The 5363-nt window shown below is 36.1% G+C and overlaps 1 pseudogene; it reads left to right on the top strand.

Moving 5' to 3' along the window:
• Positions 1–4584: 4584 nt before the first annotated feature.
• Positions 4585–4959, top strand: LOC140523667 (gamma-aminobutyric acid receptor-associated protein-like 1 pseudogene; annotated as a pseudogene).
• The last annotated feature ends 404 nt before the right edge of the window (positions 4960–5363 follow it).

Genomic DNA, 5363 nt, shown 5'->3' on the forward strand with positions numbered 1-5363 from the left:
ATACTTAAAAAAAATAACACCTTAAAAACAGACTAAGTCAAATGGCAAAAGAGGTCCACAAAGTCAATGAGAAGAAGAATGCATTAAAAAGCAGAATTAGGCAAATGGAAATGGAGGTCCGAAAGGACACTGAAGAATATAATTACTTAACATTTAGAATGGAGGACTTTGGGGAGCCAAGATGGCAGAGGAAGCAGTAAGTCACTATCATCTTCCCTTATTCACTTTGAAAAACTCAGAAAATACAACTCCAAGAAAAATCCTGGAACAGTGAAGCTGGCAGAAAGATGGGATACTGAAGCCTTTTAGCTCACGAGGCTAGGGGGATTAATGGAAAAGATCCCTCTTGTTGTGGTTGAATGAGACTAGTATGGAATGGAAAGGATCCTAGAAAGTCAGTGGCAAATCCCACCTGAGAATATCAATTGGGATTCTGAGGCTGAGGGTGGTGGAGTGGGCATGTGCTAACAGGAGACCACTTGGCACAGCCAGGAGAACCTGCATACACCAATGTGAAGAACCACCACTGCCACCAGTATATAGGTGTCCACCAGCATTGATAGACTTAGCTCTTGACTGCAATGCAAGTATTTAAGACAACTTCAAAAGACTTTGATGGAAAACGCTATCCAAATCCAGAGAAAGAACTTTGGAGTCTGAATGCAGATGGAAGCATATTTTTTGTTCTCCTTTTCTTTTGTTGTTTTGTTTTGTTTCTTCTTTCTTCTGGTTGCTCCCATTAGGTCTAATTCTTCTTTACAAAAGGACTACTGTGAAAACATGTTCAACATGAATGATTGTATCATATTGCATATCATCTTGGGGAGGGAGAGAACATTTGAAAATTAAAATCTTATGGAAGTGAATGCTGAAAACTAAAAATAAATGAATTTAAAAAATAGAATGGAGCCATTGGGAGCTAGTGACTTTATGAGAAAACAAGAAACTATAAAACAAATCCAAAAGAATAAAAAAAATATAGAAGGCAAGGTGAAATATCTCATTGGATAAACAACTAATTTGAAAAATTGATCGAGAAGAGATAATTTTAAAATTATTGGAATACCTGAAAGTCATGATCAAAAAAAGAGCCTAGACATCCTCTTTCAAGAAATTATGATGGAAAACTGTCTTGATGCTCCAGAACTAGATGATAAAATGAAAATTGAAAGAATTCACCTATCACCTCCTGAAAAAGATCCCAAAATTAAAACTCCCAGAATTATTATTGTCAAAATCCAGAGTTTCCCAGACAAAGAAAATATATTGCAAGCAACCAGCAGGAGACAATCAAAGTATTGTGGAGTCACAATCAGAATAAAATAGAATTCAACACCTTCCACATTAAAAGATCAGGGGGCTTGGAATATGATATTCTGGAGGTCAAAGGAGGAAGGATCACAACTAAAAATCAGATACTCTGGAAAACTAAATATAATCCTTCAGGAAGAAAAATGGATGTTCCATGAGATAGAGGACTTTGAAGCATTCTTGATGAGAAGAGCAGAGCTAAATAGAAAAATCACCTTTCAAATGCAAGACCAAAGAGAAGCATGAGAAGGTAAATAGGAAAGGGAAATAGTAAGGAACTTAATAAGCTTAAACTTTACATTTACATTCCTACAAAGGAAGATGATACTTTAACATATAAGAACTTTCTCATTACTAGGGCACTTAGGAGTCGTTATAGAGGTGTGAGTTGAATATGAAGGAATGATATAAAAATATCAAATAACAAAATTAAGTGGTGAAAGAAGAATATACTAGGAGAAAGGGAAAAGGAGAGGTAGAATGGTGTAAATTATTTCACATAGAGGAGAGAAAACAAAGCTTTAACAGTGGGGGGGGGGGGGGAAGAAGAGAATGAGTGAGTGAACATCCTCTCATCAGAACTAGCTCAAATAGGGAATAATACACCCTAACCTGAGTACAGAAATCTGTGTTATCCTACAGGAAAGTAGAGAGGGAAAGGGGATAAGAGAAGGGGGAGGTTGATAAAACAGAGGATAGACTGGTGAGGGGATAGTCAGAAGCAAAACCTTTGAGGAGGGACAGAGTGAAAGAAGAGAGAAAATAAAATAAATGGAGGGATAGGATGGAAGGTAATAAAGTTAGTATCAGTAACTGGGGAAAACTTTGAAGCAAGTTTTTTTTTTCTAATAAAGTTCTTATTTCTCAAACATATAGACAACTGAGTCAAATTTATAAATATAAGAGCCATTCCCCAATTGGTAAATGTTAAAAAATGAATAGTTTTCAGATGAAGTAATCAAAGCTATCTGTAACCATATAAAAATGCTCTAACTCACCACTGAATGGAAATAGGCTAATTAAAAAATTATGAGGCACTACCTCATGTCTACAAGATTGGCTCATAGGAAAGAAAAGATAAATGACCAATGTTGGAGGGGATGTGGGGAAAATTGGACATTATTACACTATTGGTGGAGTTGTGAACTTATTCAACCATTTTGGAGAACAATTTAGAAGTATGCCCAAAGGGCTATAAAATCATGCATATCCTTTTATTTAACAATGCCTGTACTAGATCTATATCCCAAAAGAGATAAAACACAAATAGGAAAAAGACTTCTTATGTGTACAAATATTTGTAGCTGCTCTTTCCCAGTAGCAAAGAATTGGAAATTGAAGGGAAAACCATCAACTGAATAATGAATGAATGAATGGTGCTAAGTGATTCAATGGAATACTATTGTGCTATGAAAAACGATGAGCAGGATACTCAGAAAAACCTGAAAAGACTTCCATACACCAATGAAAAGTGAAATCCACTGTGTACAAAGTAACAGCAATGTTGTAGGATTATTAACTGTGAATGACTTAGCTATGCTCAGTAATGCAATCATCCAAGACAACACTGAAGGACTTATGATGAAGATGTTATCCATCCACAGAGAAAGAACTGATGGCATCTGAATACAGACTGAATCATGCTCTTTTTTTTTTTTTTTTGCTTTATTTTTCTTGAGTTTTTTTTTTTATATGTTTTCTTTCACAGCATTACTGTTATGGAAGTATTATTCATGACTACACGTGTGATCTATATGAAATTGCTTCCTTTTTCAAAGAGAGGAGATAGTGAAGGAGTAAATGAAAGAATTCAGATCAAAATTTTTAAAATGAACATTATAATTCATTTTTACATTCAACTGGGGAAAATTAAAGTACTAGGGAAAAAAACAAATCAGAATTCTGTGCCTAATGAATAAAAAGATAACTCCTATGCTGAAATGAAAGGAATGATTAATTTAAACATTATTTATAAAATGATCAAGTATAATTTTCCTCAGTCTTTGAGATTAACTCTATTTACTGCTTTGTTAAGCTTGAAATTGCATATCTCTAATCATTCAAACTGAATTGATTTCAGTTAACATAACTTTAGTTCCAGAAATTAACTTAGAATCTGTTCACTAAGGTTAAATTATCCCTTCATTCCTTGAATAAATTCTATTTGAACATAATGTATTATCTTTGTAATATATGGTAATCTTTTAGCTATTTTTTTTATTTAGGGCTTTTGCATTCATATTCATTAATGAGATTCTCCTTTAATTTTTTTCTCTGTTTTACTCTTTCTGATTTAGATATCAATATCAACTTAGTGTCATAAAAGGTGTTTGTTGGGATCCTTTCTTTGCCTCTTATTTAAAATAATTGACATAATATTGGAATAAGACATTCTCGAAAGCACCATCTGATCGTGGTGCTTTTTTTTCTTAGGAAGTTCATTTTTTTTTTTCACTAAGGGTACTTCATTCTAATAGATCATATCACCAGGACAAACTAATTCTACTTTAAATTTGACTCTAGTTTTCCCAAATTGCTCAGGAGCAGGCAGTTATTAACCCTCCTATAGGAAAAGTAGTTGTAAAATGCTCAGCCTTTCTTCTGCTCTTTTAAATGACTAAATTCAATTTTTATCCATTGTGATAAAAAAATAACCAAAAGCTCTATTCCAAAGAATGACAATTAATGGATTTATGTTAACTTAGCAGGATTATGCATGTCCCTCTGCACTGCAGAGCTCTGCTTTTAGTTCTTTACTTTGATTTTTTTTTTAAATCAATGACATGGAATACTTCACAAATTTGTGGGTGACCTAAAAATGACAGGGACAGAAAATATGGTTGATGACAAATTTGAGATCCAAAATATCTCAACGAGTGAGAATGATAGTCTAAATACATGAAGGTAAGTTTTGAAAGGGAACAATACAACTAATCAACAAACATTTACTCTGCAACCTAAGACTACAGCAGCTACTCTAACATTTTTCTCCATCAGGTAACTTAACAATAGTTCTGGCCATACCTGTTGGTTACTCATGTTCTATTTTAAAGTACTTCTCTTAACTCCCTTAAATATTAATGCTTAGGGAGCGATCTCCACAGACTGGTGGAGCAGAGCAGGCAGGGCAGCAGTGGTTGGCACTGCTAAGGTTCTTAGTATCTCTTGTTGGACTCTGACCAGAGAAAGCCAGACTGGGTGAAACAATCTGTTCCACTTAAGCCAGGGCCCTTTCCCCCCCTCCAGGGGAGATCAGAGACGCTGCAGAGCATCATGAAATTCCAATACAAGGAGAAAAAAGAAGAGGAGAAGATTCAGAAGAAATACCCTGACAGAGTCCCTGTAATTGTGGAGAAGGCAGCTAAAGCCAGAGTCCCTGACCAAGACAAAAGGAAGTACCTGGTGCCCTCTGACCTTACAGTTGGTCAACTTTACTTCTTAATTCGGAAGCAGATCCACCTTCGGCCAGAAGATACCCTTTTCTTCTTTGTCAACAACACTATCCCTCCTACTAAGGCTACCATGTGCCAACTTTATGAAGACAACTATGAGGAACAGTTTTCTGTATGTGGCCTACAGTGATGAAAGCATCTATGGGAAGAAGAAGGCATTGCAGGACAGAGCTGCTGGATTGGCTGGGGGAAGTTTTCAACACATATGGTTGAGAAATGGGATGGCACCCTTCCTTCCTGCCTTCTTCCCACTCTGTGAAAGTAGCCTTTTGTTGTGCTGGATAGAAGGGTTGGGGGTTGGGGGTGCTGATAGGCTATTTTCAGATAATCTCTGTCCAGGGAGGACTTCGGGGGGGGGAGGGAGGAGATCCTGCATTTGTAAGAGGGGTGTAGGTGGGAGAGAGAAGAAAATGCTCTATAACTACTCCAGTATTTCACCAAACTTATTTTTATCATCTCTTCTTGGCTACATCTCTTTCATAGTCGTACTGTGGGCTTTATTCTCCCTCAATATCCTTAGGTATCATTCTCAGAGGGGAATACGGCCCTAGTGTTATAACCACTATTACCTGACTTATTGGGCTTGTATCTCCAGACTTT

The sequence above is a fragment of the Notamacropus eugenii genome, chromosome 2 (genome assembly GCF_028372415.1).
Source record: "Notamacropus eugenii isolate mMacEug1 chromosome 2, mMacEug1.pri_v2, whole genome shotgun sequence".
NCBI lineage: Eukaryota > Metazoa > Chordata > Mammalia > Diprotodontia > Macropodidae > Notamacropus > Notamacropus eugenii.